The sequence below is a fragment of the Haemaphysalis longicornis genome, unplaced genomic scaffold (genome assembly GCF_048455015.1).
Source record: "Haemaphysalis longicornis isolate Haplotype H1 unplaced genomic scaffold, Haemaphysalis longicornis Haplotype H1 scaffold_8, whole genome shotgun sequence".
NCBI classification, from domain to species: Eukaryota; Metazoa; Arthropoda; class Arachnida; order Ixodida; family Ixodidae; genus Haemaphysalis; species Haemaphysalis longicornis.
The window spans coordinates 161,560,511-161,582,958 of record NW_027526445.1 but is presented as its reverse complement, the minus strand read 5'-3'; the positions used below and the strand labels follow the sequence as shown (position 1 = coordinate 161,582,958).

The 22,448-nt window shown below is 48.9% G+C and overlaps 1 protein-coding gene across 4 annotated transcripts in view; it reads left to right on the top strand.

The window, feature by feature from the left end:
• Positions 1-22,448, top strand: part of Trh (PAS domain-containing protein trachealess) — a 450,481-nt gene that overhangs the window by 324,697 nt on the left and 103,336 nt on the right. The window contains exon 2 of one of the 4 annotated variants that reach the window (XM_077681615.1): positions 3,310-3,585. The exons of the other annotated variants lie outside the window; for them this stretch is intronic. The gene's annotated coding sequence lies outside the window, so the exon portion shown is untranslated. The remainder of the gene's footprint in view (positions 1-3,309; positions 3,586-22,448) is intronic. 4 annotated transcript variants of the gene reach the window in all.

Here is a 22,448-nt window from a genome sequence, read left to right as displayed (position 1 = left end):
TCCCGGCCTCTGCGTCGCCTCTTTTTGTTTTCCTTTGGAGAACTGCTGGATCGGCATATTTGCCTCGAGTCTTTTTCCCCTGGCCAATTTACACATCGTTACCAACGGAAAGACGCGCGATTGAAAGTCCGAATGGGTGAGCCGTAGCTGAGGTCGCTGGGCGCGTGATGTGCGAAATTTCAGTGGTTCCAGTGATTAACTGTGAGTGTTTTTGGTGATGCCGCTACGAAGCGCTTGATTTCTTACGTCTGCTCTTCGTGATAGTCTAATTTAGAAGAAGCAAAATTTTTAAGACAGCTGGGAAAAGGAGGTGTATGCAGTGAGGTTAGAAAAAAAAACGCACAAAAAAGTTTGCACTTGTATTAACTGGCCCAGACGTCTGGCTTTCAGCTCCGTGCGTCATTCGCTCTGCAAAAAGCTTGTGTACCGTATACGCCATACTAAAAACAGCGCCATTAAATTTGAAAGTTCAGTGGCCAAGCCAAGATCTATGTAGTGAAGAAGCCGACGAACACCTTTTTATTTTGTTTTTTATGAGATTGTGACAATTTGCGTTAATCTGATGACGTGATTTGATAAATTCTATTTTGCGCACGCGTAACCTACTTGCCAATGCTTTTATATTTATGTTGGTTCATCGTTTCACACTTTATTATAGATGGTTGGCCAAAGGGCCTAAGGACAGAGTGGGCCTAGTGAACTCAATTCATCAACGGAGATATGCCACACGACCAGAAAAATGCTAATCCAGTCATAGCGACATTATTAGAGATTGGTTATGCCTGAATTTCATCTATTTTATTAATGGAAAATATGCCCAACCCGTAAAGCTGACTCCTTCCAAGTGATGTACACCATTTAGACGGGCTATGGTAATATACTGAGTTAAGCTGAACGAATTTGTTTTTAGCCGGCGCTTGCAGCACCAAAAAGAGGGATACCTTAGCGGAATGTATTCTTTCGATTTTGTGAACGACCTTGAACACGCGATTTATTTATTTAGCGCAGTCAGGCTTACGCCGCTGTCGTTGTAAGCTTTAGAATATTTCGACGTATCTTTGCACGTCCATTTCCACCTAAGTTTAACGAAGTTCTCGCTTTCAGTTGGGGAAAAAGGAAACGCGAACACGAAAATATGAATGAGAATCACAAAACGCGCGATTCCTTTCCATGCAACTCAAAATGACGCGTGGTTTAGTCGCAGAAACAAACTTGGGAAATCTTTCCTTCCAAATATACCAACAGCGTTCCATTATTGGGCCTCAACGAACAGTATTTTTGAATTTTCCGTCTTCTGGATCATATTTTGTGTTCGCATTCACTTGCCCATGACTGTCCGCAAAGACACAGAATTTTCCCGTCAGCAGTCCGTTTTTTTTCTTCTCGGTAGGTTGAAGCGCCGTATGAACGTTTTGTCACTTGCCTGCCGAGATTCATACCTATCGTACTGGATTAGTACTGGCCGTTGTTAGTACTGGATTAGTACCGGAAATGGCCGTTGTTCAAGAGGAACGAGTGTCAGTAGATAACCTGTGATGACCTGTCCTCGCTTCACAATACTCGTTATCGCGCAGAAAGACATCGAATAAACTTCGTTATCCGCGTTAGCATCAATTGGTCAGACGAGTGAGTAAGCGTGCTAGCGGGGGGAGCGGAATGGAACAGAGTTGACCGGTGGGGCCTCGGAAGCGCATTCGAACTGACCAGCGTCGTTCGCCACGGTGCACCGAAGCCAAGTGGCGAAGCCCAACAAAGCAGGGGGAACGTAGGAGCAGGGCGAAGTGATAATGGCAGTGACGGACAACGCGGCTGTATTTGAAACGAGGGGGCCCCAGCGCAAAGAGGAAAGCGCCTAACGAAGAGAGCAGAACTGCGAAGGGGAGGGCAATTTGGGGAAGAAGATGAAGGAAGGCGGTCGGCTGGCCTTTCCTTTTGTAGGGTCGGGGTCCGACGGTAAAGCGAGGTGCAAGGTTCGCGTTCGAGGCTGTAAATTTGTAGAGCCCCCTCTCGTGGTGGTCAACTGGACTCGAGGGACACTCCGGCCGGCCAGTGGGGTCTGCAGAGCTGGTGGACGTCCGTCGGGGTCGGGCCGTTTCGACCTCTTCGGAGCGGTGTGGTCATTCTCCCCTTCGCATTTACTTCGTGCTGCGCGTTTAACGCCGACTACATTTTGGAGAAATGGGGAGGCTGGTGCCGAATTGACCAGCCGTGGTAGAAAAATGACCCTTAACTGCTCTGTGCCTCCCGGATGCATTTTGGCCGGCAGGCGTGGCTCATTTGCGACGACTCGGCAGGTCCGATGATTCCCTGATGACCGCTTTGTCTGTGCCCGGTTCGCGATTGTACGGACGCTCGCGCTCGCCATTTCTTATTACTGTGCGAAAGGTTCTATTCATTTTGACGCCTGATAAAGAGCTTTCACCGTATCACATGCCCTAGTTTTGTTAACGGCGGAATTTTTTTTGCGATGTGTTACAGCTCGACATTTGGGCTTGTAACGTATAAGTCATTTTATGCAACAAATGCTTACATCGCCCCACGTAGTACAACTTAAAGTTGCTGACTTACGGCTACGCGATTGTGATGACTCTCTTAGGACACTTCTCCACACGGGACTTCCTTAGGTCGGTCGCTGTAAACGAGAAAAATGCACCAGCGCGGGAGTTCCTTTTTTGTTTTTCACCATGTCGCCTTGTTGCTCGCACGTTATGTTACATCCCGTCGTGTTTGTGCTTGTATACAGCGCGATTGCTTTTCACTCGCTCGCGAAGGATGCGCAGGCTGGCTACATCAGCTTTTTCCCTTTACACAATCCGCCCACACAGTAGACATTCGAAAAAGATGGAAGTAAAAAAGTATTGCAGAAATCCCCCAAGATTCGAATTGTAGGGTTATTGCTTAAACAGCACCGCTAAGGGATCAGCTCTTTTAAAGTTGGCTGGGTTACTGTACAGAAGTACTTTGCTGGGAAACATTTCAGCTGAAGGCCTTATATCGATCTTTTTCCTGTGTAGTTCTTGTCTTTGTCCCGCGTTTTTCTGCGGTTTTAGTTAGCATGTCTCCATGCCAACTTGCCCACTTGTCGGTGCTCCTTATATAGATTTTTTTATTCGTGGCATTTTCGTGCGCCACGAAGGTGTAACGCATCACGCGTAAAAGACAGACAGACAGGCTTCTTTGTGGAGTCCACATTAACATAATTTGTTGAATACTGTGTTGACCTAGTATTGAGTGTCCGTTTCTTGTTTCTCACTGTAATGTCTTTCCTGACCCTGTCTTTTCTTTGTTCTCCATTTCTCCTATTCGCAGGTGAGTTGCTTTCGGCCCACGGTCAGTTAGGCGCTACGCCACCATGTCGGTGATGCTGTGCTCGCGGATTGCGGGGCGCCGCGTTCGCCTCGGGCCGCGCGGTGGTGGCCAACCTCTTCCTCATCCTTTTCATCCCTCGGGAGCCGCATCTCCGCGGTGTGTTGTCGTTGTCGTAGACGTTCGCTCCGTCTATGCGGATACTGTGCGTGTGCGCGTGTTTCAATGAGACGCCTGGTGCGCTCTCCACTCAAGGCAAGTTTCGCCAGCCGGTGCCAGGTGAGTGACCGTGCGATGCACACCTTATATCTCATTCCCTTATCTCAACGCGTGTGAGACGGATGTTGGAAGTGTTATCCCAAAGAACCGCAGCTCACCATCTTAATAAGAAAACCACATGCCAGCTTACGCTCTTTCTCTGATGTAGCTCTTATATATTATATTCAAGACACAGATCATGACCATTTCCGTTGTTTTCTGACATTGTTAATGCTTGACCACTGACCAGAGCGCAGTTTGACCTAAATGGCGACTTTTTTACCTGGGAGTTTTCTTACCAGCTACTAGGAGCAACTTCACTCACTTGGAATTTTCCGCCTAAAAAAAAAGTTGGTGTTTCGTTCTGCGGTATTCGGCCACTGAAATACGTCCGTAGAACTGGGGTTGCCCTGTTTAACCAGGGGCTGCTAAACGTAAGCACGTTTGGTAAGTGCCCATTGGATGCTGCTTGCTGTCAATGGTGTGTAGTCACACACCGCTGTCAAGCGCTCGTCCAGCGTGCCTCTCCTTTTTTGTGCTGTATTCTTCGCGCTGTTATTTAAGACGTGACCGTATCAACTAAGCCATCCGTCGTTACTTCGACGCGGTGAATGTGTGCCGTGCTGTAAACAGCGGAAAGTGCACGTCATGACGATTCATCCACAATCACTAAAAGTAACTGGAAATAACCTCGAGTAACTCTCACTACGCTACATCTTGCGATGCTCTAACGAGTTGCGTTCACTGGGTAGGAGGGCTTTGCAGCGCAGGTTTTTCTACTTCGGGCGAAGGGTGAAAAACAGGAAGCAGTCAAAGGGGGAAGTTTTGACCGCTCAAATTAAACCTTGCGATTGTCGATCTCGGCCCAGCCTCTTCTCCGATAAACACATCACAAAAGAGTTTTTTCTTTTTTTTTTTTTGAAACCCTGGCTCTTGACCACTAGATGGCTCTGCCGTATGCACCGTTCTAAAGGAAAGTTTTCGTGGCAGCAGTTTAACAGCAGTGTGAGAATACGCCGCTTTCTTTCTTCTTGACTTCGGTGAACGGGGATTGAGCTCAGTCGTATAAAGCAACGGCGGCCGGTAGTCTTCGGTGATGAGAGAGGCATTGATAAATTTACCGACTTATGAAGTGGGTTGAAGTTGAGCGCCGGTAACGTCAACAAGATGACCAAGCTTGAACTGAGCTAAAACTTCTCACCACCTCCGCTAGGTGCTTCACGCCCGCTTCTTGCGACTGAATGAATGACGGTGAGGACTAAACGCTCGCGTAAAGGGCACAAGAAACATACTATGCGGACGTCATTCTCACCGAGTGAGCCTTAACTAAACAGTGAATTTTTCACAACGTCAAAAATTAGTGATTACTTTCAGGCTGTGACGAAGTGTATCGCGAGTCTGTCCCACAAAAAGGACCATCATCATCATTGCCATCGTCGTTGGCTTTGGCAACACGGGAACGACCTAAGCAGCTAAGTGGCCATTGTCGGCGTTGCCTTTGAGGGGGATCGGCCGAGAAGCTAAACGAGTTGGATCTTAAAAGGATGTTCTCGCGGCTTTAGTGTCGTCCATTACAAGCTGACGGGGGACATCGCTGCCCTTCATCAAGTGGTCTCATTCACAGCGTGCTGAAGTGTGGCATTTCTCAGCAAAGTTCTGTGCAGTTTTATCTTTAAGAGTGAAGATGTTTAGCAATTCGTTGATTCCAGCGTTTCACAAAACTCAGTAGAAAGTTTAAAGAAAAGAAATCGCCGGCAGGATTCGAACCTGAGTCTGGTGGACCAACGGAGTTAGAGTCAGTCGTCGCACCCACCCGGCTACGACCGTGAGTTAGAACCTGAGAGCTAATCGGCTTCCTCACTCGGCCGTGACTCTGGGGCGAGGAATCACGCCACGTGGTCTACACAGAACTCGTGATAGGGTACACGTTGCACCAGCAAGCGCCTAGTTTAAGTGCGCGCGTTCCGATTGTACGTTCTGCTCCTTAGATTTGGTTTTTCTTGGCCGTTATAGCAACAAAGATGGAGTAAAGGTCGCTGCTGCAACTAAGAAGACGAAAATCTGCTGCAATCGTCGACTTAAACCTAATCACAATTAATCATTACTTAATTAAATGATTAACACAATCGTTACTTAAGCCTAATAATTAAAGGCAGCTTCTTGGCCGATCCCCCGCGCGGGTATGTGCCATGGTTCAAGAATCCAACCAACCCAACCAGCCAACCAAACCGTCGTGATGGTCGTGAAGGTTGCGTACACCTTCGCTATCTTCCAGTCTTATTCGTTACTATTAGCTTCTTTCAGTTTTTCTGTATCACGGTTCACTGTCGCTTCGGGAAGGTCTAATAATATAGAATGGTAGCCCACATTTTTCTTTTCGAACAGGCTGCACGGGAACGAGCTATCCAACCTGCCAGAGCTCGTGTCCTGCCGAGTTTGCCTCTCCTGCGTGCGATGTTTATCGACGGCGGCATTTTGCGTCAGAACCAAATGAACCTCGGCGAGTTACCGTCGTTCCCCGCAGGTTATTTGCGGGGAAAGTAAAACCAGGCTGTGCGTTTTGCTAACCAAACAGTAATAAAAAAAGAAACTCTATATGTCTTAGTTTATCTTAGCGGGAAGTCTTACCGAACCGTGGCGGTGGTTCCACAACGTAAAAAAAAATGACACAGAAACAAAAGCAACTAAACTAAATCCCGGCATGAGTGTAAACCCCCCCCCCCAAAAAAAAAAAAAAAGGTAAGGCCGACGATTTTCTCGAAATGGACGCGAACGGTAATAGGAGGTGACGAAAAGTACGTGGGATTTGGGGAAAAATATGAAACATGAGCCGTGCGTGCCACGGGCGGTTAAAAAGAAAAGAAAGCGTTAGGGATGGAAGAAGATGAAGAGGAGGAAGAGAAATAAAGAGGATGGAGAGGAAAAAAGTAACCCAACAAAAAGAGAAAATGAAAACGGCCGACGTAGAGGCGTAAAAAGCCTGGCGCGTATAGCCGCGGGGCTTTTTTTTTTTTTTTTTTTTTCTCGGCCGGCGAGCGTGCGACCCCGAGCCTAGGGTGTCCGGCCGAGGGGTGGCCCCAACCCGGAAAATGAAGTTGTACTAGCGCGGCGGGGTCGGACGATGCTATGGGCGCCGCGCGGGCGCGGATAGCTCCACCGTGCCTGCAACCGCTCAGCTTCAGACCACTCCGGCCGCGTGGTGCTGTGCCATTCTTTTCCTCCTCTCGCCAGCCTCGGTTTCCCTCGCTGGCTTCACACCTTTACTTTCCAGTTTGGTCTGCTTTGTTTTGTTTGCGCTTGTTACCGTTCTCGACTGGCCGCTCGTTTTTATGACGCGCTGTGGGAGACGGCATCTACAACGACGGCGCTGAAGGAAGCAACGTGGGACGCGCGCTAAGAAGAAAAAATTGCGCTTCGTGAGAAATTTGAGCCGGAGTGTGGTCGGGTGTGCTTTAGGGGTACGCCTTATTTGCTGCTTTTTTTTTACACCCATAAAAGCCCCTGTTTTCCCTTCTGGGTTGTGTAGTACCGTGGTTCAGTCGTTCTGCTGGCCAATGTCAGGTCGTGGGTTTGATCCATCCGTGACATCTTGACTTTTTTCTGATCAGCGGCCCGTGTGGTTTAAGGGAGAGAGAGAAAAATTTGTTAGTGAGTTTAATAGTGCGAGTGGAACTCTCGACCTGGAATCCATGTGTTGCCCGAGCTGTCTTCGCCCGGTTTGCGTTGTGCAGAATAGAATTTAGCGAAACTCATGGACTTTAACGTAAAACGACGCGTACATCTAAGCAGCACTCCGAAGCTTTCTTGGGTGGGTTCAAGCTGGACTCTAGTTTGAGTAGTTCGCTCGTATATGAAGCCTTCAAATGCAGATTTAAAGCGTAGAGCGGGAAACTGGGCAGGCTAGCTCTTGGACTCAGTTTAGGATGCTTGAGTGCTACTTTTTTCTTTGCTGCTAACTTATTCGGAAGATATATCACAGATACGTCACACATACGTCAAAAGCCAATAACGAGTGAGCGTCTGCAAACCTGTATGGTACTTTTTTGTCAAGCTTCGGCTGCATTTCAGGGGGCTGTGGACTTTTCTTTTTGCAGTAAGCGAGAGCCCTACTTTGACGCCTAAGGTATACTAAAGGATCAGATAAGCCTTCGAAAGAAAAAAAAACGAAGGTTACTGAGATGATACGATAGAAAATAAAAAAAAGAAGTGAAATAGATTTGGGGTTAACACTCAATAAACTGTCGCATCTAGGTTCAATTGATGGAGACACATTCCGCTCAGAAATAATGAACCCAGATTTTCCGCTGAGCAGCGTAAGTGACGATTCCAGCAGTCTTTACGCATGCGCACCGCCAAATGGCCGACGCAGTCAACACGAGTATTATGTTATGCCTTGTTGTCTATCGAACTGCTTCCTGTGTACCCATTGTTCCTATGGAGGGGTCAAAACTTATTCGCGAAAACAAGGGCACGGCTGTAGCACACAGTCGCTCGGAAGGGGAATAAAATCAAGAAAATCAAGGGGATGTAAAACATTTAACAGGCAAGAACTGATAAATGGTCACGTTTATTTTTACTGAGATGCTTTAGTATTTGCTGTCACGCTACTCTGATTAAATACCCTTTTCGCGCTGTTTACTCACAGTCGCCCTTGCGCCATAAAAGTCCGTTCACCATCATCATCATCACCCGCATCATCATCACACTGATAAGAGGGGATGAGGGACTAAAGGCTGATATTTAGCAACACCAAACGAGTTTCTACCTAACGAAATTCATCAAAATTTACGCAACCAGCAGAAGCAACTCCGCAGGGGTGAGAACGTCGGACATGGCGTAACTTTCTGCGCAGTCATCAATTCGTTCGCGTTCGTTTCCACGTTTCATTTGTTATAATGGTACATCTTTTCGCACACGAAAAACACTTCTAGTCTTCACGTAACAGTCCCCTCAGGCGGTGCTCAGCATGTTGCCGCAATTGTCGTAATAACTTTAAAAGATGACGTCATTTTACGTCTCAGCCAACCTAACTGCGTGACACACCGTTTTTTAACGTCCATAGATCACAATGTGGCTCTTGCGTCGGTAGTCCGAACATAGCCTGAGAGTCATTTGTCTCGTTTTTGATTGCTGTTTGGCCATTTAGGAGAAAACTTTGGGACCTTTCACGTCTGGCGACATTCTAAACAACCTACGTTGTTCCACGTCACGGCACACTGAAGTTAAGTTTACTCAGCCGAAAAAAATAAAGAAGGCAATTTTGTTTAAAACGAATTCAGGCCGTCCGAATCCGAACCTGTCAGCCCACGGGGCAGGTGTGATCGTTTTAAATCTCCCCATTGGTCTGTTCCGACCGTGCTGCCATCAATCCCGGGCATTGACATATCGCGAGTGGCACATACTGCGACCGCGTGTCCTGTGAAATGGATAATAGCCATATCCCCCGTCACCCGCATTATTTTAAAGAAAAGCAGCCGCGCCGCCCCTTATATATACGCGCACTTTCATCCCCCAGGCTCTATAAATAGATGGGAGCGTCAATCTCAGTTAAAGGGAAAAAATGACCGCCGACGTGGTTCTTTAGGTCCCCTGCGCCACGCCGCAGGCCACTTATCATTTTTGAGTCGCCCGACGGGTTTTATTTTCTCCGAACCACGATATTCATAAAATAAGGGGCTTAAGCCCGCTTAGTCTATTGTAGTGGGCCGATGGGTAATGTTGAATGAATTCGATCAATTCTTGTGCTTTCTTGAAGTGCCATAGCGTTGACTCAACGCGGACACGCCAATTAAATACGCAGTACTGGAAACCGTTGTTAATGCGAAGCCTTAGAAACAGGACGCTGGCTTCGCTATAAGCGATACTTCGTTAAAAGAGGAGATGCTTCGGTCTCTCTCAATGTAGACCAGTGGGGACCGTAGAACACTTGGAATAAAGCGACACTTGGAATAAAGCGATTTCGAACTTATAACGATGGTTTACTGAACGTCATAAGCTACGTAATGACGAGTTAGGACACTTCCAATCACAGCACGATTTTCTTTGATACGCATAACCCGCATTTGGCTGATTTACGGAGAGACGTAGGAGGAGGGAGGCACCTATTTCGGTAAATCATGGTAAACTGAGAGGTAAGAGGCGATTATGTCGCTTCGCTCCTGTGTGTTGCAGAGGCGAGATTGTTTCTTGCGGCTTCCTGGCATGCTGGTTTTAGAGAAACCGCGCAATTAACGAAGTAGAAGAAATTGCAGTCCTTTATTATTACTGTAGTACTATTTAATGTCACGAGAAAATGGTAAGTCGGCTTCTCCGCATAAATGCTGCTCCGCAAGCCGGCTTTGTTACAGTGCACCCTCAGAAGGAGGTTGGCGCTCGAGCTCGCGCTAATTCAGAAATGGACCCGCAGACATTAAGGACGGGAACATTGCCCTTATTCCAATCTGGGCGTCACATCTGATTTGACTGATTGATTGTAGGGTTTAACGCGCCGACGCAACGCGGGCGATGAGGCGCGCTATAGTGGAGGGCTCCGGATTAATTTTGACCACCTGGGGATCTTCAACGTGCGCCAAAATCTCGTACACACGGGCGTTTTTGCTTTTCGCCTCCATCAGAAAAGCGGCCGCCGCAGCCGGGAATCGTACCCGCTACCTCGTGCTCAGCAGCAAACAACACCTTAGCCACTGAGCCACCGCGGCGGGTGTCACATCTGATTTACACCATCTTATTTTGTCATGCGTATACTTCCAGAAGCATCGAACACAACTTCTATCACGTCACACCCCGTCTACGTTCTCTGAAATATCAGACAACATAAACTGCGCCGAGCTTCTTTCGGAGCTTGCTGCTCTGCAATTAAGAGTGGTCTGGCGTAGGTCGTCTAGAATGGTGACGCCTAGTCCGTCACACTGACTGAGAAACCGTGAGGTGTCACTAAGAGCTGAAACTGATCTTACTCTACATATCCCCCTTTCCTCACACCCCCAAACCCCGCTCATTGGGATTGGCCTTCCTGTCAAATAAAAGCTTGAACTAACTCGTTCAGGGAGACGACGAAGTCCCTCCGCATAGTCGAGACTTATTTCCTCAGTACGGCGAACTGCAGAAACCCCCCCTGTTTAGACGCGAGCATTGTCGCGAAGCTTGCCAAGCTAGGAATTTGTAGCCAGTGACGCAGGCTATGCGGTGAAGTTGCCTTTCTCACTGCTCTTCTAGTGGGCAATCATCTTTGCTTTGTGGAGAAGCCACTCTTTCTGTGAACTATTGCATGCGTCCCCATTGCAAGCTTAGAAAGCAAGCTTTGAAACAACGACCGTCGCGTTGCGTTGTAAGTGCTAGGCAAATCGCCTTGAACACTGCTCTGCTACGGCATATACCACGCTGGGTACACTCAGCGCGGTGCCAGGAGCGTCCTCGGAAATATGTGTTAAAAGGACCCTGCAACACATTTCTCAACTTTTTAGAAATCTTAAATGCTTGCACAATGTAGTCAACTAACACATCTAGTACTTAGATTGTGGGGTCGCAAAGTACCTCAGCCGAAGATGATTACCCTAAGCCCATCAGATAAGTTAGAAACCTGCTCAAAAGATTGTTCCTTCTATCGCGGTCTTGGCGTTTGTAACCGCAAAAATTGCATCATTACATCTGTGTAGCGGGTATTAGCCGGGTTTCCTTCAGTTTCAGCAATGAACGCATTCGATAGTCACTTTAAAAAGAAAGCCCCAAAAGCAAAGCAGAAACAGAAGGTGTATCTGCTGCGACCCGCAAATCACGCAGTGCCGCTCCGTGCTGGGGATGACTATAACTTTCTCAGTGCTTCTACACGAGAAGGAAAGGGTGAGAGCGTTTATCAGAAGTGTTGCAGAGCCCCTTTAAGAAGTTGGCTCGGCCTGATTAGGCAATGAATAATTTATTTCATAGAACTAAGCGGAATGCAGGATTTTGTTTTGTATCAGCTTAACAATAATTTAACTTCTTAACGTACTCTGCTAATGTTTTTTCCACGAATAGCCAGCATAAAATGGGCTATGAACTGAAATTTTGAAAGGTAGGATTCTAATGGCGTAAAAAGCGTTTTAATAGAGCCTACCTATGCTACGAAGCGATACTTGGAGGGTGTGAGAGGTTAAAATAAACCTGAACTGCACAAGTAATGAAAGCAGGCAGCATTACTTCTGAGGTTATGAACTTCATGCACGTGTATATAAGTCGTCAATACTAGCGCGGGTGATGACACGACCATGGCGCCCTTATGTTTTGGGAAGTGAAGGTCGCATGTTCAGTTTATTCCGAAAGCTACCGTACTTTGCGTCCGACAAAATATTGCGCACTCTTAAGTTCTTATACGCATTCTTACACGGCATTCTTACACGGCGCATTTTTAGACGGCAAAAACCATTTGGATGCAAGCTCACTGCTCTCAGGTAGTCTAATACAAAACGCATAAATACCAGGGTGTCGAACCGGACTTTTTTCGGGTTCGGTTCGGGTTCGGGTTCAAGCCTTTCGGGTTCGGTTCGGGTTCGGTTCCGGAGCACCATTCCGTTCCGGTTCGAACCGGTTCGAACCGGTTCAAACGGGTTCGAACGGGTTCGGAGAAAAAAAAAAGCAGGCGTGTTTTTTTCTGTTAATTTTTTTTTTGTGTTCGGTTTTCGTTTCCTTGTCAGGTTCCCTTGTCAAAAACGAAGCCATAATGTAGGTTTCTTTGTACAAACGTTTTGTTTTGGCCAAATTAAAGCAACCCTGCAACACTTTTTTCAACTTTGTTTGAAATCTTGAATGCTTGCAGGAAGTAGTCAACTAACACATCCAGTACTTAGATCAGGGAGCCAGAAAGTCCATCAGACAAAAAGTACTGCTCTGTCCCCATCAGATAACTTACAAACTTGCTTGAAATATTTTTCTCTTTTCCCCAGTCTTGGCGTTCTTCTACCGCTGGAACGACGTCATTACAGCGATGTAGCGGCTATTTTCCAGCTTTCCTTAAGTTGCGACATTAAAATAAAATCCACGAAAGCGAAGCAGAAACGGAAGGCGTATCTGCTGGGACGAGCAAAACACGCACTGCTGCTCTGTGTTGGCAATAGCTATAACTATAATAGCTAAAACACCAAATAGTAAAGGCCGAATACATATATCAATATAAACTTATCCGCACATATAGATCTACTAAGCGAGGCAAAATAGACACTTTTCTGGACCTAGCACATTTAGAGGAAACCGTAAATGTATATTCACACCGATATAAGCCACCTTGGAAGATTCCATCATCACGGACTCATCATGGACAGCAGCTGCTCAAGCATACACTTCCAAATACACTAAATCACTTGCACAGACAGGACGTTGACATTGTGACTGTTAATGATGCCCGCATATTGGATATGTTTTTGTAGGTGTTTTACTTGTAGATTTTCACTGTTTTAATTATTTTGTATAGTCGTTTTTTCAATGTACGTCGTAAGTGACCGTAAATTGCTGTGTCGTCATTGCTGTCATTGCCGCGTCGGCGGACGGTGCCCTGTCAAGCTGTATTGTTGCAGCTTTTTCGCCGTCCGCTTTTTTCACCTGTGTAAAAACATTCGTGGAAATAAAACTTTGATTGATTGATTGACTGATTGATTGAACTTTCGCAGTGCTTTCAGATGCGAAGATAAGAGTGAAAGCGTGGATCTAAAGTGTCGATGAGTTCCTTTAACTGTAAAATGTACTGAAAAATGTTTTCTATAGTAGGTCCACGATTACACATAAACTGAAGTGAAATGAAAAATTCGCTCGGACACATAAGACTGCGGATTTGTATGAATTTGAAAGCCATGCTCTTTATGGCCGCAAGTTTATTTTTATTGATTTAGTTTTCTTTTCAATTTTATAATTTAATTTATTTATTCTTGGATCATAACACTGCAGTTTTATACCCCGCAGTTGTTTTCTTGAGGGAGAAAGTGGCGGACGATTACGACACTCACTAATGCGAAATTTAAGTGCAGCGCGAACTGTAGTCTTCTCGGCGACGGCGCATATATGTGTCTGAGGAAGTGATCGCGCGTTCAGCTAATGCACGACGGCACACGGTATACTCTGTCGTTATCTCGTTAGGCGTCGCCACTGTGAAGCACGTTTCGCGCGGTCACGGAATTACGCCCTCCCCCTTACACTTTTGTCATACTTGGCGGGGAGCACGTGCCCGCTCGGGGTGTTCGAATGAGCGTCACGTCGGCTCCACTGAAATCGTTTAATGTCAATGAAAAATCACCCCGGCGACTAAAACTGACTACCGGACATTCTTCCTAACGTCACCAGGAAGACGAGGATACCATCTACATCCCTGTGAGTCCAAAATTCGTAATTTTACAAGCATCTCAAGAGGACAGACGCGCTAAGCCTAACATCACCGGCGACGCAACCACGCCGCCGGCTCCTCTGCCGGTGCGCATGGCGTCAGCGCGCACCCCCACCGACGGTCCAAATGCAAATTTGGCACCTCCCTCAAACCGACCTGAAGACATGATGGAAGCCAACGACATAGATATTACATCCCCGCCCGCAACCACAACCGAGGAAGAAATATCCAGCCCATGGATTGAGGTAGTACGCCGCTCCCTCCGGCGACGTCCTCCTTCCCCGTCGAAGTCTACTCCCGAATCGCCACCGACACCAGCGCTCCGCCATCGCCCGTCGACGCGTCAACCAAGGCAACCACCTCTACCATCGGACGACTTCAAAATAGGCATCCGCCCAAGAAACGGCCTCCAGCTTTCCCGTGCGGACCCCATTTCTCTCACTGCGTCAATCGCTCGGGAGATCGGGCTCCCCACTACACCAGCACCTTTCCAGCTCCGCGTTGGTGCAGAGCAGAACGTCATAGTCGTCAGCACACCTTCTCCAGCAGCTGCACGAGCGCTCGAAAGCCTCCAGAAGATTGTGGTCTTCGGCAACCGACACGAGGTCTCAGTCTACCCAATCACTCCGGACAATTCCTGCCGTGGCGTCATTCACAACATCGCACAAGAACATCCAGAAGAGTACGTCAAGTCACTCATTACTGCTCCCGGATACGAGGTTCTCACAGCTCGTCGCCTCGGAGAGTCCAAAGCCTTCGTCATAACATTTCGAGGCAAGCGAGTGCCGTACTACGTTTACGTCAACCAAGCCCTGCTCCGATGCTACCCTTATCGCCGCACGGTCGCCTTTTGCACCCTCTGTCATCAAACGGGCCACCGAGCGGACGTTTGCCCCTCTCCTCCAGCCACGCCCAAGTGCAACGTGTGCGGTGCCCCCCTCAACGAGCCTCAGCACATCTGCACACCGCGGTGTGGGCTTTGTAAAGGCCCACACACCACCGCATCTAAAGACTGCCCCAAGCGGTACCTGCCCACCGTGTGCAAGGCCAAGAAAACTCCGAACAAGTCCACATCGGATGGGCCCTGCCGGTCGCGCTCCCCCTCTCCTGGCTCGCGACGCAACCGGGGACCTCACCGTTCGAGCTCAAGACCGAGCCGAGGTCACGGTCGAGGGCCACAACACGGACGGTCAACCACCAAGGAACGCGCGCCCAGCCAGGCACGCAATCGAGATCAGACCCCAGGGACGCAACGCAAGCCACCCAGAGACCAACGCTCGGCCAGCTCCTCAGTCAACAGGAGCTCCGCGCACAAAGAACCACGCCACGAGGACGCACCCAAGGTGAGCTGGGCAGGAGTAGCGGCCTCCAGAGCTGATAATAAGTATGGCGCACTCATAACTCAATTACAAGCTGAGAACGCGGCTCTCAGACAGGAACTTGCAGAACTGCGTGCGTCCTTAACAAAAACAGCAGCCAACCCCCCTGCACCCTCCCCGCAACAACTTTCTCCCGCTATCAAGCGTCCCCGAACTTCCCTCCCACCGGGCAGTGATGCAACCCCCCCTCTTCCCACAACCCTCCCACCAATTTCGGGCCAGGCGATGCCAGCAAACCCCACGCCATTTATCACTCGAGACGAGGTGGTGGGAATACGTTCTATGCTACAGCAGCTGACCGCCTCGCAACAAACTATTACTGACCAACTGAACCAGACCATGCAAGCCCTCAAAGAAATGAATACCAATTTCGAAGAACGCCTCTCGAAAATGGAAGCATTTATTCCTCAGTGCACTCGCGTCACTACCTCCCTTCCTCCTCCACCCAAAGATGCCATGGAAGAAGATGGGTCCTCCTAATAAGAATAGTCGGAGCCGCGGCGAAACAATTGTTTGGCAGTGGAACTGCCGCGGATTCCGCGAAAAACGCTCAGAACTGATCCAGTATATTACAACACAAGAAACACCTCCACACGTTGTCGCATTGCAAGAAAGCAACACCCACGCTTCGCTCCCCGGCTATATCACTTTTCATGCGGATGGCACGCGGGTGTTACACACGCTGGTATCCAGGTCTATCACCGCTATACAGCACTCCCTTCCATTAGCAGGAGCCCCAGGCGTACTACTAGAACTACTCCCCGCCAAGGCATCAAAGACTTCCTTACCTATCTTCCACCTTAATGTCTATTGCAGGCCCAAATGTTCTCCGCAGGCCCTAAATGACACGCTGGAACTGGCGCGAAAGAAAGCTGGGAAGCACCAACTCATCGTAAGTGGAGACTTCAATGCGGCGCACCCCCTTTGGGGTTACACTTACGCTAATCCAAGGGGCAACTACCTTCACAAGTACGTAGACGAGAAGGCGTGGCAGATACTCAACGAGCTCAGCATACCCACTCGCACGGGCACAAGCGTCTCTCGCGATACTACGCCAGACCTCGCCCTGAGCAACCAGCAGGTGACGTGCGTATGGCGAAACAAGCAAGAGGCACTGGGCAGCGATCATTTCCTTATTGAATTAATCATTTCAGGCCCGGAGCTAGTCCGCACAGTGGGACGTGCTGCCCTGACAGATTGGTCCGGTTTCCGAAAACTGAGGTCAGCGCGCAGCACAGAGGACACCGCAGATCCGGCAGAGGAAGATCAATATTCCGCATGGATAGCCCAACTTATTCAGGACCAGGCCGCTTGTACTACTAACATAAAGACAAATACCGACAATCCCTGCGTAGACACGCACCTTCTACACATATGGGAAGCTAGACGCAGCCTGCAAAAGCGCTGGAAAAAGCAGCGGCACAATAAAAAACTCCGCATCCGCATTGCGCAGCTCAATGAAAAGGCGGCCAAATACGCACGCGAACTGTGCCGTGAGAGTTGGCTCTCCCTTTGCGACGCCATGGGAAACCACGTGAGCACGTCAAAAACTTGGAAAATTCTTCGTTACCTCCTGGACCCCTCCTCTTCGAAGGCAACGTCATCAAACCAACTACGGGCCCTCCTGCACAATCACTCAACCGACACACTTTTAACGAACCTCGAGGCAAAATTCTTCCCGCCCGGTCCGCAACAGAGCCACACAGACTACGATGGATCGCCGAACCCCTCATTGGATCAAGACATCCTCATCTCGGAGGTACGAGCGGCACTGTCCCGGATACGGAAAAACACCGCGCCAGGTCCTGATGGAATTTCCAACAGGCTACTAGCCAACCTCGATGACGACTCTCTCGTGTCACTCACCGCGTGCCTCAATAGAGTGTGGCGAGAGGGCAAGATCCCTGCAGAATGGAAGCTCGCCTACGTTCACCTCATCCCCAAACCGAACAAGACCCCTTCTATTGACAACCTACGACCTATATCGCTAACGTCCTGCGTCGGTAAACTCATGGAGCACATCGTCCTCGCTCGCCTCCAGCGTCACCTAGACGATCGGAACCTCATACCAACCTCGATGTTTGGATTCAGACCCCACCTCTCCACCCAGGACATTCTCCTCCAGATTAAAGAAGAAGTCATGACCCCTGCCACCCGACACTCCCCCACGGCAATGCTGGCATTGGACTTCAAGGGGGCCTTTGACAATGTGTCCCATTCAGTCATTTTGGCCCACCTGCGAGAGCTACATTGCGGGGAACGCACGTACACTTACGTGCGAGACTTCCTTACTAAGAGGCAAGCGGTACTCCACGTTGGCGAAGCGAAGTCCAACCCCATCAACCTGGCGAGCAGAGGCACTCCACAAGGAGCAGTGCTCTCCCCGATGCTATTTAATATCGCCCTAATCAAACTGCCACAACGCCTTGCAGCTCTTCCGAACACCAAGCATGCGCTCTACGCCGACGATGTGACAGTTTGGACGGGCACAGGCTCGTGGGGGGACATGGAAGCTCGCCTTCAAGAAGCGGCCGATGTGGTCACTGAGTACGCCAAATACTGCGGACTCTCGTGCGCCCCGCAAAAGTCTGAGCTACTCGTGGTCCAACCAGGAAGACCCAAGCATGACCCACCTCCACCGGTCGAAATACACCTCGAGGGCCACATTATCCGCCCCACTCCTCAAATCAAGATCCTTGGGATGGTCTTCCAACAAGATAAACGGAACTCCACCCTCATAACTCGGCTGAAGCACACTACGGACCAGGTATCCCATATGCTGCGCCGAATCATCACGAAGAGGCGCGGCTTCGGGGAGAATGCGGCGCTACGTCTCGTGCACGCCTTCATTATTTCCCGCATTACGTACGCGATCCCATATGCGCTTCTCAACAAGCACGAAGAAGAAAGTGTCAATGCAATAATTCGAAAATCATACTAGCGCGCACTGTGCCTTCCCACAAACACATCCACCTTGCTACTTCTTCAACTCGGTATCCACAATACGTCGTCTGAACTAGTTGAAGGACATCTTTTACAACAATACCGACGGCTTTCTCTAACCAACGCGGGCCGCCAGGTCCTCTCAGGACTGGGAATAAATACACCGGGCTACAATGGCCCCCTTCTAGAGCCCCTCCCCCGACCTACTCAAGAACTCATTAAAGTACAACCCTTGCCGCGTAATATGCACCCTGAGCCCCACAGTGGACGGCGCAAGGCTCGCGCGGAGGCCATCTCACGACAGTACAGTCGAGATGCTGACGCGGTCTTCACAGACGCGGCAGCATACTCCTCCTATCCAGCGTTCGCCTTGGCAGTAAGCCCCGCCCAAGGAAGACAGGCTATCACTGCCTCTGTCAAAACACTTTCACCAGCTGAAGCTGAAGAGGCGGCAATCGCACTTGCCATCTGCTCCACCCAGGCTACTACTGTTGTGACGGACAGCCAACAGGCCTGCCGACACTTTCAGGCCGGAACCGTTCACGCTGCGGCCCGCGCAATGCTACTCCGCCACCCGCCGCAGCGACAGATCCACATAATATGGACTCCAGCCCATCTGGGAGTGAATGGGAACGAGATGGCGCACGACCTCGCGCGAGAAATGACACGCCGCACGAGGAGTGCAGACACCGCCTCGGAGAGATTTACTCCCCTCCTGACATATACAGAAATGACGCAACATCCTACGCCTGGCCCGACGCACCCTTCCCCCACCGCACCGACACCTCTCTATCGAGCAGGCACACCACTACCGTGCCTTGCAAACAAACACCTTTCCCCACCCAAAAAGAGTCTGCCACTACTCCGAAGAAATTACGTCCCCTAGCTGCCCCTTCTGTGGAGCAGAGTGTACTCTCTTCCACATGGTTGGTGGATGCCCCTCCCACCCTCTCCCCAAGCCGAATCCTTACAACTCTCCCGAGCTCTGGAGGCGCGCCCTATCCAGCTCATGCCTGTCCGACCAGCTTCGGCTGGTGGAGCGGGCTGTAGCGGCTGGCAAGGCATATGGGGTCCTGGACTGAGGACTTCACCTCCTGAAGAGTCCACGCAACCTTTTCCCTCAATAAAGATGTTTATCCTCCTCCTCCTCCTCCTTGTCATACTTTCAACCTCCGTTTTCCTGCTAGCTCTATCTTCGGTGGCGTCTTCGTTCTCTCGGTTACAACGAGTCCGACGCTGAGGGACTACGCGAAACCACAGGAGCGGGTGCTTAAGGGCTGCGCTCCAACGCATGGCTCGTCGTAGCCGCTGTGCAGCCATGTGATCCACTCCCTTCGCCGACAAGTGATGGGCCACACATCGTCTCCAAATAATGCGTTCTCGCCACAGTCTTCTTGAAGGCAAACAGGTAACCTCCTGACCAGTGGGCAGCATACGGGTGCCTCCGACGCCTCCCCCTCGGTGCATCTTCACCAGAATCTTCCGGTAATGGGCAGCCTTCCTGCAGACTGCCTATTGCCCCGTCCTACTATAAGCAGACGACCCGTCCGTCCACAATCGTTTTAATGCGTAGCATTCTTTGCCCACAGCCAGGACCGTGTAACACCCTTCATTTCCACGAAAATGCAGATATAGCGGAAGTTCCACCTGTAATCGCTATAATAGCGTTTATGAAGATAACTGGTCGCACGAAATTTCTGAAAATCTAAAAGATAAAAAAAGTAATTACCGAAACTGGCGAACCGTGTGACACCCTGCATTTCCACAATAATGTGGGTTTCGGAAATTTCCACCTGTAATCGTTATGATAGTGCAAATGGAGATATTTAGTCGAACAAAATTTAAAAATGTAAAAAATAAGAAAAATGTAAAATAATTGCCGAAACTGGCGAACCGTGTAACACCCTGAATTTCCACAATAAGGCAGATTTCGCGAGTTACAAATGTAATCGTTATAATAGCGCAAAGGGAAATAATTGGTGGAACGAAATTTTGAAAAACTATGAAATAAGAAAAATATTAGGCAATTAACGAAAATGGCAAACCGTATAACTGCTTGCTTTTCTACAATAATGGAGATTTCGCGAATATTCCATTTGTAATTATAGCAGCGTCAATTGAGATAATTGGTCGCACAGGATTTATAAAAACAAAAAAAAATTGGCAAGTAGAAACTCACACTGAGGGCAAGCGGCATAGGAATGACACGCATTAGTCGATAATTCTTTGAATTTCTGCATAATTTTTTTAGTACCCTGGAGTGTCGCCATGGTACAGCATTTTGCGTCTCCGCCCACACCGCCCGGGCGTCTTGTGGCGGGCCACCCCTCGTCCCCAAATCACGCATCCTCGCAGGAATCGTCTGCCTGGCAGGCAGCCAGGCAGGCAGGCAGGTAGTTTACTAGCAAGCTGGCAGTCTTTTTGGCAGACAGGAGAGCCTGAGCGCCCAACATCTTTTTTGGTTCCACCAAATGTCTACGCACGCACGCGCGCATGCACCCCTGTTTTCGCACAATGAGGCAAAAAATTTTGCATCGTAAATAAATTGGTTGGTCTGCTACGCTTTTCATGTACCCCTTGTTTCAAGTGCGCTTTAGATTTAACACGAAATCATTAGCACTGCTAGAAGTCGAAAACAGTCCGGCGTCGGCGTCAACCTCCGACTTTCAAACGTGGCTGGTGGCGTTTAAAGCGATTTCCTTCTGCTCATCTTTCATATGCTAACCTACCAGTTAGAAAGAAAGAACGGCTTTAATAACTCATTGGACGTCGTGTACAGGACGGCATTGGATACGGAACCACCGGAGATAGGAACTTGCTAAATGGCACTTCAGCGCAGGTGAGAGCGGTTGGGCTCTACGAAAGATTATGGCTGAGTGAAGTCACAAGCAGCAGTAATTATCCCTCATAGAGAGAGGGAAAATGAACTTTAAATAAATCGAGGAAAAGTTTCAGAGAGGCGTCCTCATTCAAGGGGTCGAGTCGACAGTCCTTTCCATCAAGAGAAACTGATCTTCCAGGCCGGAGCTGGCCAAGGCTCTCTCCCAAATCTCTATAGAAACGTGGAGGTTGGGTGGATCTAGGGTGGACTTGTCGCATCCGCCTACTGTGTGTATGAGGTTCCCAGGCTCTCCACAGAAGCGACGGAATGGAGAGAATTGTGTCCGGACAAACAGGTGAAGAGTGGTGATGTGTGGGAAGGTGTTAATCCGCAGGGCGCGGAATAATCTTTCCTTGTTATTCGGTAGCGATTTGTGCGGGAAGGAATACGTTCAACGGGAGAGCCTATAGTGCTAATTAATTTCCTGGTATGCATACAGGATGCATGCGCTCGGGCTCGGCTTCATCAGCGCTGGCTAAGCGGGTCAAATGTCGAGCCACGACGTTGGTGATCTTGTCTGCCAGCGATGGCAGTATGAGCTGGTGCCTATACAATCCTGGCTGGTCTCGTTGGTGGAATTGTTGTAACATGCGATAGACCGTTGGCAAAGTTGCGCCACGCCTGATAAGAGTCTCTTATGAGACTTTTGGCGCCGCTTTGGCTAAGCGCACGTGATCGCCGCTTCCTCAGCTTGGAGGGGGTTGTGTTCGGGGGTTGAGATGCTACACCGGTGGAAGGCTGCAGAACGGTAGCACAAAGAAAGAGAAGGTATTGGCTATCAGGTGTCTTTCGCATCAAATCAGTTGATCGTTCCTCTTTTTTTTTCTTTCAGTTTAGTTGCTTCCTAGTCTTACCTCATATATATACACATTTTCAGAACCTTTTGATGAATATAAGACATGTATTAGACAATTAGTTTTTAACTTCAGTGCGAGATGTAAATCTTACGCGAGAAACAACATAAGAGCGTAATACCTGCATAAAAAAGGCCTTTTATAGCATTCAGGTGATCGACACATAACTTTCCGGCTATTTTGTGCGTAACTACATTTCCTGATTGGTCGACAAAGAGAACGCTGCAAACTTTACAAATACTAAGGACCCCAATGCTATCATGTTTGTTCCGACCCTCCAATCCGCCCTAACTGACCAACTAATTCCTCTAATTAATATTAATCAACACCGCAGTCCCACTAATTCACATTAGTTCATTCAGTCATCTCACTAAACCACCCCAGTCTACCCGCTAATCCGCGTGAATCGACTTAGATTCATGCATCAAAATGCTATCGCATTATCGCATCTACTTTAAAAGTGCAAATGAGAAGGCCCCAAT